The sequence below is a fragment of the Labeo rohita genome, chromosome 24, assembly GCF_022985175.1.
Source record: "Labeo rohita strain BAU-BD-2019 chromosome 24, IGBB_LRoh.1.0, whole genome shotgun sequence".
Classification (NCBI taxonomy): domain Eukaryota; kingdom Metazoa; phylum Chordata; class Actinopteri; order Cypriniformes; family Cyprinidae; genus Labeo; species Labeo rohita.
The window spans coordinates 19,915,540-19,929,733 of record NC_066892.1 but is presented as its reverse complement, the minus strand read 5'-3'; the positions used below and the strand labels follow the sequence as shown (position 1 = coordinate 19,929,733).

The 14,194-nt window shown below is 37.9% G+C and overlaps 1 protein-coding gene across 7 annotated transcripts in view; it reads right to left on the bottom strand.

Annotated features, from left to right (window-relative positions):
- dlgap1b (discs, large (Drosophila) homolog-associated protein 1b) overlaps nt 1-14,194 on the bottom strand; it is a 138,756-nt gene that overhangs the window by 81,443 nt on the left and 43,119 nt on the right. For all 7 annotated transcript variants that reach the window (XM_051098116.1, XM_051098121.1, XM_051098119.1 and 4 more), the window contains one exon: nt 12,005-12,089. The gene's annotated coding sequence lies outside the window, so the exon portion shown is untranslated. The remainder of the gene's footprint in view (nt 1-12,004; nt 12,090-14,194) is intronic.

The window sequence follows — 14,194 nt, the reverse complement described above, 5'->3', positions numbered from 1 at the left end:
AATCGCGATTAATCGTATTTAAAAGTTTGTTTACATACTAAATGTGTGTGCACTGTGTATATTTATTATGTATATATAAATACACACATATATGTATATATTTCAATATTTTAATGTATATGTATTTATGCTTGTTGTGAAGAGTCGACTGCCTCCCCCCTTATTGTCAGCTGCACCCCGTCGGTAATCGCCGCCCTTGTATAAACATCCAGGTCTGGCGGCATGTGATGGGGCACACCTGATGTGAATGAAGCCTCATCACCGCCGCTGTTAAAATGCCGATCTCCTCAGGAGACCGGTCTCTTCCCCGTGCATGCACGCTGGTGTCCTCGTGGGTCCAGGAAGGGGTAAAGAGGGAACCAGCGCCGCAGGACGAGTTGCCGGACCCCGCGGGTTCGGATGAGAACCGCACCCGTGACGGCTGACGGGCCAAGATGCCGGGCCGTGATATCCCCCAGAAGCGCCACGTAGGTGGAGGAGGACGATGCCGCTAGAGAAGCCGCCGCCCCTGGCACCCCGGACCTGAGTGGGGAGCGCGTGCGGCCGCCGGACTCCGCCCCTTACCTGGACCCTTCCCTTCGGAACACTACCCCTCCTTCACGGAACCCCGTATTCCCCCTTTTTCTTTTGGACACTTTTTCCCCCTTTTTGGACACTTTCTGTTTTTTTTTTGTTTAATAAAAGCCTCTCCGAGGCCTGATGTTACACCCACTGTGTCTGTCGCTTTGCTCCGCCCCCGTGACACTTGTATATAATTTATAGTATATATAAATATAAATATTTTATATATAAATCTAACATATTTTTCTTAATATATACATGCATGTGTGTGTATTTTATATACATAATAAATAAGTATTTTATTTATATATAATATATATAACGTTTTGCAGCCCTACGCTATCATATGACTTCAGAAGACTTATAGAGCATTGCCTTTTTATTGTGCATATTTTGTCACTTTTGATATATGGAAAAGACAAGATTGTTCTTTCTGTTTTTGTATTCCATGAAACAAAATTACATCATACAGCTTTGGAACACACAACCATAAACACATGACAGAATTTTAATTTTTCAGAGAAATATATCCTTTAATTCCCACAGTCTGACTTAAAAAAAAATCCCTCTGCTTTTCTGCTGATTTAGTGGTGTGATTAAACAGAAGCCAAATGCGAAACACCAATCGAGTAAACAGCTGCTCTAGATTTCATGTTTGAGTGAAATCAGATCTGCAAAACAGGAACAAACACACACAGTTCCCCAAAAGGCTTTCAGACTCACACATTCTCTAATTTTTTTATTACTTTCGTACTATAAAAAGTGTTGGTAATGTGTTTGGTCGCCAGAGTTCCTGAAGCAAAACCCATTGAGAAGGACTGTTATAAAAGAGGATATGTTTTCTATTAGGTCCCTGTATTGCAGAGATATAATCGGAGCTCTTGGTCTCTGTTTGGTCTCTGCAGGAGGAGCTTGAATGGCAGAACTGTTAACGTGTTATGACACTTCGGAAAGCCGCTGTGCCCTGCGTATGATGACTACAGACACAAGCCTCTCTGCAAAGAAAGGAAGAGAAGAGAGAAAATAAGGAGAAAGGGATGAGGGATAGAAGAGGTAAGAGACGGAGGGATGAGTCGGTAGATAAAGGAAGAGAGAAGAGTGTAATAGTCTTTTGTTTCCTGTGGCTGTTGGGTTTCAAAGCAGCTTTCATGACATCATTACCCCGTTTGTACTGTACACCTCTCAGTCTGTCCCTGCGGCTATAGCTTTCATCATGGCATCCAAATGCCCCATAAAACCCAAGGACATAAACTGACAGAAATACACGCACACGCTTTCTTGCACTCTCATTCTTTAATACACATATATGCAGAGTGAGAGAAGAATATATAGGGTTGGTCAGATAGCCCAAGCTTTTTCAAAGGCTGCAAATGTTCGAAAATGCAAATGTTTTTCAATTCTCATGACTAGTCTGCCATACCTCTATAGTGAAGAACAAAACCTGAGAGGAAATGCAGTTAAAATGCCAAAAGTGGAATTGTTCTAATACAAAGCCTCTGCACATGAAAAGCTCTTTGTAGGTTCTCGACTGAAAATCAAAATTCAGGAATAATGTGCGAGAAGTGTTTGGTAGAATGCTACAGTGTGTGTTATGATTCTCTCAGATGATGAAAAAATATTACCATAACAATAAACTTATATCAAGAGTCTTGATACATAATTCTCGGCTCACATGCCTACAATACTGTAGCACTTATTTTGTGTTTCATTCAAAGTCTATATCTACAGCTTTCAACCAGTTAGAGTTTTGTTGACAGATACTCACAAGATGAATATACGCAAAACATTTGCTAGTAGTTGTTTTTTTAAGTGTACAATTGCATCATACAAAGGCAAAACGCAGTACCAATAGACTTAGGAAAATGGCTTCAAAAATGTTTTTTAACTGAATTTTAATTGATTTTATAGGAATTTTTACACAGTGTTTTCTCTTAATCTTAACATAGTTACAGAACAGATCACAGTCTAAGAAATCCAATAATTTCTACCTTTTTCTACCTTTCTTGGCTTTGAACGTAGGAGTTGCATTGCTGTCTATGCAAGGTCAGAAAGTTTTTGGATTTCATCAGAAAATCCAAATCCATTTTAATTTGTGTTCTGAGGATGAACGAAGGTCTTACGTGTTTGGATCGACATGAGGGAAGTAATTAATGGCAGAAGTTTCATTTTTGGGTGAACTATCCTTTTAACCAAAAATATTATTAACTTCAAGGGTGTAAATTTCATCTAACAGTAGGGGGTGGGGACAATAAACAAAATTTCTCAAGAGCAATTTTTGAAGGAGACACAAATAATACAACCAAAATTGTACTTGTAAGGATAGATATGTGTACACAGCATGAGTATATAGCATGGAGACCGTGTTTAAATATGAGTTCGGTTCATAGGTTCACCACGTGATTATTGAATTATTTTGTGTCTTCCACATAGTATTTTAGATTTCGTCTGGGACTGAGGACGTCTCTTATTTACATGTAGATATTCAACCGCAGCAAGCCCACTGATCTGCCACTTAACATCATATTGAGCAAAACCCAACACATTGGTAGGTCTACAATATTAGCCTATTATCAGTTCACGCACAGGCTTATCACCATGTTAGTTGTAGTGGGTGACAAGCTAGGGTTAAACTAACAAAGTAACCTTATAATCGCTCATAGGAAAACACAGCAGATATCATAATTTTTTGTCATGACTGATTTATTAAACTTACACAACTACTGAAGAACTTTGCTCTCTCCCACTAGACTTGTTTATGTACCGGTAAAAGGGGAAAGCAGTGGACCAAACTACTGTTAGGCAAGGGAGGGGGGATTTCTTAACTTCTGAAAGGAAAAATAAAACACTGCTTAGTGTTCACTCTATGAATTCAATATGCACTGATTCTTATTAAAGCTACAAAAGTTATTTAGGCAAGAGCTCTTTTTTTGTTCATGGTCCTAAATATCTCAAGCTGTAGTGATATGCATATTGCGATATGCACATTTGCGATATTTAGATAATTTCGATATATTGCACAGCTCTACTGGACAATGATAAATGTGCGCACCTAAAAAATTATGTCAGTAGCTACTGTAGGACAATTAGCTGGCCAAAGCTGAGTGCATACTATGATTTTAGCCACAATTCTCCAACTTTGCAAATCATAAAACACTGTAATCTTATCCTACAAAGACTGTCCAACTAAGAATCAATCAAACATTGCATCAAGAACAATTCAGTTTTGTGTGTGAATGTTTCTCACCGTTACCAAACATGTAACGTATTGATGATGTAAAATGAGTCTTGCATATGTTCGTTTTAATGAGTCTTGACTGTCATAGAATCTGACATTAATAACAACTAAGATCCCACAGCGTGACATGCCTTATAGCTGGGATCATATTTGTACAGGCTGACAAGCAACAATCATAAAGGAGTCTTATAAATCATACAGTGTGCACCGGCTTAACTTAAGCTAAAAAAAGTTTGCTCACACACAGATGAGAAAAAGAAGTTATACATTCCAAAACAATCAAATATTTAAAATGCATATGTGTGTGTTAAATATGTTAACTTGGCCACTGGTCTAGAGCATTCAGCCTGTTTGGTATGTTTCATTATCTGCGGAGTAGTTTAACCCAGCTGCCGAACGCTGGGGATCATTTTATCGTAGTACAAACTTAAGCATGTTTGACTGGAGTACTGAAATTTAATTAAGAGCCCCATGTAGGGAAATTGATCAAACAGACCTGACAACAAGCGCAAACTGCTGTGACAGCTATGAAGGTCTATGTAATTACATCAAATTTATACTGAAAACAAAATGACTTGCTTCTAATCACAGCCTTTCAATGCAAAATCTGGCACACGGTTTAGGCAAAACTGAAAACCTATAATGAAACATGAATTACTTTATAAAGATAAACAAAACACATTAATTTATAGCATACAGAGGTAGTGTCTTTCACCAAATATGTATTTATTTCCCTTATACAGTCTTAATGAACCACATGCAATTGATAATTGATGTCAATTGTGCACCTCATCTTCCCAGGTTGCATTGCAGACTGTAGACGGAGTATCAGGAATCACCACAATGCTTTTATCGCTGAATAGTGATTTAGCCTAATGAGCTTCACAAGTCTCGCCAGTGAGGTGTGAAATCAAGAGATTATAAAAAATGGTAAATGAGTTTTTAATTTCATTGTTGCAAACATGGCAGAGAGCTGCGTTTGTAATTGCCAAACAACTCAAAACAGCAGATTAGGGGAGACACGCTGACTTTGATGAGTTGAACTTGTTTGCATTGACTCCTGAAAGTTTTTGTGCATCACAAGTGCCACCATCGCAGAGAAAATGATAATTTCATAACCTAGATAACTCCCTGGAACATGGGGAGAAAAGAAGCGACTAATCATTTTTTTGCAAATGAGGTAATTATTTTGGGTTAATGGACTGAAATGCTTAAAGCCAAAAGGCCTTGCTGTCTAAAACACTGCCACATTTTCTCGGTTTATTATGACTCATTTATAATTTAATCATAAAAACAACTCATTAACATGAATTTGAATAATGCATAGTTCCAAGTGGCACATATGATAAAATATCGGCTAATTATAATTATTAAGCAACTATTTAAATGGCCTGTTACTTTCTGATCCAACAGAAAGTGCCATTTAACTTGGTCTTAAAGGTATTTTTTTTATTTAGTCAATTTATTATAATGACTAATCTACAGATGCCGTCAATGGACAAATCATTCACACTTCCATTCTTCCCATTCTAACATCCTGACAAACTAAATATAGCTAATATGAAGCACACACATGCACGCAAAATAATAATCTACCTAAATTACCATGTCTTCATCCTTCTCATTCACTCCCATTGACTCGGTATCCGTGGAGACACTGCTGAGCCAATGCTCTTTGAAGTCTTCCTTCAGGCTCCTTTTCAAATATCACCCATTTTGTGGAAGCAAATGAATTTTCCTTGGCAGTGGTGTGTTAAACATTAACCCCGCCAGACCCATTGATATTCCAAACGCGACACTTTGAGTTACTGTTCCTTTCTTCCCAAACTCCAGCCCCAGTTCCCAGAGCACAGTCAGTGCATTGGATGTGCTTTAAGAGTGTGTTTCTCACTGTGCTGGATTCAGTGCATATTACAGCTCTTTAAAAAGGACTTCAGTTAAAGCTGAGCGATGATACTTTTAACATCAAAAAGCTGGGCCGCTAAATCCGGTTTTCTGGCAGGACGGTCAGTGCTCGGCCTTTAGAGATCCGACTACAGAAAACAACTCTGGATAATGGTGTGAGCTGCAAAGTGTTTAATACCCACAGGTCAGTTTTCAGGTCCTGTGATGATTCCATGTCTTTGGTTACATTGGATAACATTTGACTGGTCCACATGAACCAAAGGGCAAAATGATATTACAGCCCTATACTAGTATTCTAAATGACATTTGAGTTACAACTCTTATCACCAAATGTGGTTTCGGATAGCACTACAGAAGGTTTCTAGATGTGGGCATTAACTGTGATGTGGTTGCATGCATCATGTGTATGATATGCATATCTTTTAATGATATTCTTCTTGATATTGTGAATTTTTGTTTGTCATAAAATCCCTATTTAACTAAACTTCACATGAGTTTCTAGAAGTGCCTACTTATTATAAACAGACCTAAGTCTAGATGAGTATTTTACATATAACAGTGATGTTTAAATGGCCAGTTTCCTTATTTATATTGTTACCGGATACTATCCATATTGTAAGGTGCTGGATCTGGATCTGCTACTCAGGTATCAAAAAACAAATGAGTAGAAGTGTTGGGGTAAAATATCAGCAATCAAAGACATTTGCATTCAGACAGCATGAGATTTTGCAGAAGACATTTGAGTTTGCAAAAAACATTTGGTATCTGGAATTTTTACAGAGGTTGTGTGAAGAAACACACAGACTTGGCAGATTCAGATGAAATTAAAATCAAAGTACATCTGAGAAACACACAATTCTTTAATGCTCCTTGGGAAAACTATCTGGACAGGGCTTATAATGAGCACACAAAATCGTCCCTACTCGGCTCGCCTCTGCACGTCCGTTTTGTTCACCCTCGTTGACGGCGCTGAAGAGAAGGGCTATGAAAACTGCCACCTTTGGACGGGCCAGTGGCCGTGCACTTCTGCCCACCCAGGATGACGTCTGCCCTTGCCGGACGAGCCTACTCCTCTGCCGGGCAGGCAGCCTCAGCTCTGCACTCAATGGCTGTGCTCCAGGTCTTTCAGGCCAAACTCCTCCAAGGCATAGGCGAGTCTGGACCTGACCCTGCAGGTTTCAAGGAGCTCCGCAGCGCAACAGACCTGGGCCTACGAGCTACTAAGGTGACAGCACAAGCCATCAGTAGGTCAATACCCAGCTTAGTGGTACTGGAGCGCCACTTATGGCTAAACCTCACTGAAATTAAGGTGGCTGACAAGGTCCCCTTCCTCGACTCTTCAATCTCCAATCCCTCCAAAGGGCCAGGACCCTGCCCCAAGCTAACGCTGGATCCTGTGTCCCAGGCATCGTCCTGATCCATCAGACAGAAAGAGGGGGGGACAAAGTCTTGCTACCACTGGACCACCCCCCAAGCAGCCTCTATTGTGCCCCCAAGCACCCCCTTAGGTTCCGGGTGCCGGTGGCAGTATGCTTGTCACAAACACTGTTGTGAATACTGGGCCCGTTCAAACAGTGCCCACATGAACAGCCGCTGCTATAGCGGGAAAAATAAAACACAAACATTTTCAAAAAGAGAGCAAATTTCCAAGCCGAGGCCTGACAGGCTATTCCTGTAGTGTCAGATTGGACTTTGGGGATCATACAACGAGGTTACTCACTTCAGTTCGCTCAAAGACCCCCACGATTCAGTGGCGTGGTCCCCACCTTAGTGCAGAGACACTCACATCGTTGCACTCCAAGATGATAAATTTACTGGCAAAAGGTGCTGTAGAGACAGTTCAGTTACTTCCTCATCCCCAAGAAGGATGGTGGCCTCATCCTTGATCTCATGAAAAGCCTGTTCAGGATGACTACTCTAAAGCAGATCCTCTTGCAAATATGCCCCATCACAGACGATTCTTGAGATTCGCCTTCGAGGGAGTGGCTTATCAAGTGGCTTATCAATACACTGTCCTTCCCTTCGGGCTGTCCCTGGCTCCTCGCACTTTTATGAAGTGCATGGATTCAGCTCTCTGCCCACTGAGACAGATGGGAATCTGCACTCTGAACCTCAATGACCGTCTCATCTTAGCCAAGTTCTGCCCCATGCATGGCGTCACAGATGCCTTTGAGTCGAAGTGAAACAGGTCTGCGTGGCAGCTCTGACCCATTGGAAGGACCCTCAATGGTTCAAGCTGAGTATGACAATGAGCGTTATTTTCAGAAGGAAGGTTGTTTCGACAGATGCATCCAGCACGTGTTGGGGAGCTCTGTTCGAGTACAGACCAGCCTTCGGAACCTGGCTTCCTTTCCTTCCGGAAATGGAAGATCAGCTGCAGATCAGTTGCCTCGAAATGTTGCTGGTATGTCGACCTTCTTACTAGACCTGAAGGGACACCATGTGCTAGTCCACTCGGACAGCATGACAGCGGTATCTTATATAAATCGCCAGGGCAGGCTCACCTCGAAATGCCTTTTCAAGATGGTAAAACAATTGAACAGCACTTTGTTTGCGTTGGTGGCCACACCAAGGAGTCCCTGGTTACAAAGAAGAAAATGTCTCTATGGATAGTTGGCACTATTGCACTAGTTTACTCCTCCCTTGGCCTGCAATGCCCCATAGGAGTAAGGGGCTCCACACGGGGCATAGCCTCGTCTTGGGCATGGTGTAGCAGTGTGGGCACATGCCTGCCAAGAGCAGGGCAAATCCTTCAGGCATTTGCCTCACTTCATGTGTGCTTTTAGCCCTCTTGAGAAGTGCCAAGAGGGCCAAGTGCCCTTTTGCCTTTGCGGGGCTCTCCCTGCTTATACTGGTCCCTCTGAACCTTTAGATGCTCAAGGCCAGTTCATGTCAGTCGTTCCTCTATCACGGCATGGCGGGATTGTACAGGTTCCCCATAGTGTCTAGCGATGCAGTACAAGTGAAGTATTCGTACTCGTTTACAACTCTTCGTTTTTATTTCACTGCACTAACCAACGGCCGTACAGTTACACTGTGTGACTGTAAAAGGCTTCAGTGATCGGAAAAAAAGGAGTTTTCCACATAGCATCTAGCACTGCAGTACACGTTCTCTTATCTTAGGGAACTAAGGTTACGTTAGTAACCGAGTACGTTTTACCAGAGCAACATTTACTTTTTCAAAGCACTTTTTCATCAATCTTTTTTTTTTTTATGACAGATTTATTTCAATTACTGAAAAGTAATTTTTAAGTGATTTAGTTGTTGTTAACAATAACAACAATTTTATTCATGTCCCAGTACATGCTGAGAACACAAGCATTTATTTTTTTTTTTTTTTATGTTATACTTACATATGCAAATGTATAAGTACTTTATATGCAAATAAATATTACATTGTTTTTCTTAAAAAAAAAAAATGCAAAATTCACTTTTACATGGTGTTTGCATATAAATGTGTCTTAACAGTGTGGACACAACCACCCTACAATGACAAATATCCATTCACATTTTGTAGCCCCAAAAAACCTTAACAGTCTCAATTAACAAGCTGTTTAGATTTTCTGAGCAGTATGACATCACACTGCTCAAGCCCCGCCCTTGACTGCTGACAGACTGTCCCATATTGGCACATTTCAGCCATCAGCCAGTTGTATGCTGTCCGCCATTTTCTAAGTGCTTGAGCAGCTGTAGCGACAACAACATTCTGTAAACAATGCAAGAGTTTTGTAGTTGAATGTGAATGTGAAAAGAGGGCCGGTTTAACACTACAAGCATGAGCAGCCACTGTTGTGATGCTGTATAAATGCTTCCAGTGTGAGAACTATAGAGAGTCTTCAGCTGCTGTGACAATGTAGTTATGCTGATGTGAAGCTCAAGCTTGCGGTGTGAAACAGGCATAAGATTTTTCATTTTCTCCTGACATCAGAGCCACTGAGAATGCATTAGTTTTGTTTTTAATGGTAACTTGTCACCAAATACAAATAAATAAAAAAAAAAAATATGGAAGAGAGGGGCGGGATGTGCAGAACTCATTAGCATTTAAAGAAACATGCACCAAAACGACTTGCTATGGAAAGAGCTGTTTTTGAAGGTAATAAGGGTGTTGTTTTACATGACCATTGATGAATTTTAACCAAAGTTAAAGCAGGCATTTCATAAAGATGCATACCAACTTGTGGAAAATAGGCATCTGATGTTCCTTTTAAAGACAACTAATCAAATAAATAATTGACATATTATTATTTAATGAAGAAAGCAATTGTAGCCTCACATTGTGATGGGAAATCATCCACAAATCATAAACAATATACAGAAGCAGCTCATCCAGAGCCTCATCAGAGAATCGTTTCCTGTGCTTTGCTCTGACAGATGTGCTTGGGTTCATGCAGCTATTGTTGAAGCACTATATGTGTGTGTCTGTATGCAATATAACAGTGACTAAAGGCATCATAAAAGCCACTGAATCTTTTGCTACAGCTCACAAAACAGCATCTTAGCATCCCTCGCTGCAGTCAGGCCGGCTGCCATAGCGACTGTAAAAGCAAAAATCTGGCAGCACAAGGGTTAGTCTGATCCGTCTCAGACAATGAAGTGAAGCTGACTTCACAGTGTGTGTGTCCGACATGGATTGTCTCCTGTATCCTCTAATCCTGTTCTCTGAGCTTCCTACCTGCCAGCGTGAGTCTCCAGTTCTATTAGACACAGACAGCAGACAGACTGATGGAAGCTGTTAGCATGAGATGTCCTCAGAACTACTACAGCGAACAGACAAAATTTGAAAATAATCCTTTGTGTCTGCTGTCTCAAAGCTGCTTTTTGCCATTTTGTTATATACTTATATATTTATATATAACTTGTATGTAAGTGTGTGTGTGTGTGTGTGTATATAGCTGTCCATTGTTTTAAAAACATGTATTGACTTTGTTATAAGCTTAATAAAGAAAATGGAATGGATTGACAAACATAATGCCAATATGTGTTTTTGTCTTTCAGTCGAATGTGCTGGAATGAAATGTGTGTGTGTGTGTTTTGTGTTTTGGTTGGCAGTTAATTAAAAATCTCTTTCAGTGTGCTTCAGCTTACATCAGGTAGATGTGAGATGTTCTTTCTCTCACAAGACTATGGATGTGGGAGGCTGTGGAGGTTCAGCACATTTACGTCTGCAGTCACCTGATCAAATCCTTTGGCACAACAGCTGCTCGGCCACCAAATTTCAGTCTTTCAAAAGCAGTTATAAAAGACCACTTGTATGTGTGTGTGCAAGCAGATGGGGTACTGAAAGAAATTTCATGGTGTACTACATTCGTGGTTCCAAATTAAGGACTTATCCACACTTCCCAATTTCTGGAAAATCAATGATTACAGATACAGAAATAACTGCTTTTGGAAACCTCATTGCTGTACAACACAGTTTTAACTGATAATATTCCACTATCAGTTTTTATGAAATAATGTACTTGTGTGATGTCAGATACAAGTGGATGAGAACAAATTACCATCTGGAATCTGTAACGATTGCTAGAAGTGCACATGTAACTCAATTTTACTAGGTTTCAGGTTTATCTCCTTTCTATTTTCTTACTCTCTTTTTGTCAAAAACCGAATATTGAAAAAATATAAATATACTCATATCAAACAGCTGCTGGTGTCTCAAAACACCTTTCATTGGTTAAACACCTATTTCTAGTTTCCTATGACTATATCATGATCACTAATTCAGGCATCAGATTAATTAGAAACTAAGACACAGATGACTCAATTACCTGCGGGACAATTGCGAGGTCACACATTAAAACATGGCTGGTTTTTAATCAACAATATCACTCTATAGCACTCTTATGAAAGCTGCTATGAAATACGCGTAACATACTATCATAATAATAATACTACTAAGTACAAAATTAAGGAGCATACATGAATAAACAAATACAAATAAAAAGGGGAGGCATCTGTAATCTACTGCCAACGCTAATATTTAACTCTAATTAAAAATTATTATTATAGTTATATATAACATTAGTTTCCCATTCATTAACATTAGAAATTAAAGATTAAAAACAGAATTGGTTTAAGGACAAAATAAGGCTTTGTCTTCATACATTTAAACTTGAACTCATTCTTTAACCAGACCTGACAACACATATGTGAACATAATGCGTAGCCTGGCTTCGACAGAGCATTCTGGGAATATCCAGGGAGCAAACATTTCTGTACACTGGAGCAATTTTGACAATGAAAAAATAGCTTATTCTCTGGAAAATGCTCTCTTCAGATGGGATGGAAACGCATCCATAAACTCACCTGATTTATTCTTTCTTTTTACTCATCCTTTTCCTTGCTGTGTTTAATTCTTTCCTCATTTCCTCCATGCAGGATGTCTGTCTTACTGAAAAACAAAAAAACAAAATGTCATGTCAAAATCAAAATACATGTATATAATAAAAAGAAGCCTTGCATTTTGCAGTTTGACAAAACTAAAATGTTTTTTTCGGCTACCAGAAAGATTGTTGTTTAATACTTTTACAAAGCAATGGATGTGTCAAAACAAGAGAAAATAATTCTGTAAATTTAATTTTTTTCAAGTTAATTTAATAAAGGGGTCATGACATAAACCAAATTTCCTTGATCTTTGACATAGAAGAGGTCTTAGTATGGTTAATACATCCTGCAAGTTTCATAACATAAAATGTTCTCATTAAGAAAAACACATTTAAGTAATAACCCTCAGAAAACAGCTTGTTTGGATTCGAGGTGCAAGGTGACGTATGCAGATGTGCGTTCGCTTTCTGACACAGTCCATGCGCTTGTCTGTCGTCAGTTGGACAAATGGAGTGTAAGAAAGTTCACTTTGACGCGTTTAGTTTAAACAGTTCTTCATGTCTTTGTACAGACATCAGTAGTGAATAGTGGACAGTTTATTTTTAATGGCTGAGGATTGTTCAGAGAATTTTATTTTGTAAATGAGGCACAGTCTCATGGAGAGTTCACAAAGAAACATTTGTTGAAAGATGAAGTGTTACTAGATCTGACTGCAGCTGCATCACAAATGGTAAGTAAATTACTTCATAATGTTTGTCTGGAAATGACAGTTTTATTTTGAACGTTGTTAGAACTCTCACATGCAATAGCAAGGGGGCGTTGATACTGATTCCTATTCAATGATGTTAGCCAATCATAACAGTAGGCAGTTGTTGACAAGTTATAAAGGACCCACCCCTTCAAACGGGTCGTTTTAGGCAGAAGGTCAGAATGAGATTTTTTTTTGAAAAAAAAAAAAAAAAAAAAAAAAACACTTTATTAACATTATAAGTAAACCTTGAGAAACATATAATAATAACTGGCAAAACAAAAAAACAAAAAACAACAACAACAACAACAACAACAACAACAACAACAACATGTAATGACGCCTGTAGAACTGGGAAATAGTTTATAAATATATGCTTCTCAATATAGGCAACTATTCAAAAGTTTGGGATTTTTTTTTTTTTTAACTGAAAGACAACTTTATTCAGCAAGGACACATTTAGGTAAAAAAAAAAAAAAAAAAAAAAAAAATATATATATATATATATATATATATATATATATATATATATATATATATATATATATATATATATATATATATATATATATATATATATATATATATACACACACATATATACACTACCGTTCAAAAGTTTGGGGTCAGTAAGACTTGAAATAGTTTTAAAGAAGTCTCTTATGCTCATCAAGGCTGCATTTATTTGATTAAAAATATAGAAAAAAAAATGTTTTTACAATATAAAATAATGTTTTTTATTTTAACATACTTTAAAATAGAATTTATTCCTGTGATGAAAAGCTGAATTTTTATCAGCTGTTACTCTAGTCTTAAGTGTCACATGATCCTTCAGAAATCATTCTAATATGCGGATTTATTATTAGAATGATCAATGTTGGATAATATCAACAGTTGTGCTGCCACATATTTTTTGGAACCTGTGATTTTTTTTTTTTTTCAGGATTCTTTCATGAATAACAAGTTTAAAAAGTACAGTGTTTATTCAAAATATAAATATTTTATAACAATGTAAATTATTTATTATTAACTTTTAATAAACTTATAATTATTAACTTAATACATCCTTGGTGAATAAAAGTATTAATTTCTTAAAAAAAAAAAAAAAAAAAAAAAAAAAAAAAACAATAAAAATGTGCTGACCCCAAACTTTTGAACGGTACTGTATATATATATATATATATATATATATATATGCACACATACACACATATATATATAAATCATAGGAATAACTTACATTTTATGCTATTTAATAATACATTCTAATACATTTTTTTTACAAAGAAAAAAAACGAATTGACCCCGACCCTTTAAATGGTATTATATTGTATTATACAATAATTAACAAATAATTTTTATTATATAACTATATATAATCTACAGACTACTATATTAATCATGCTCTCTGACTATAATCTCTC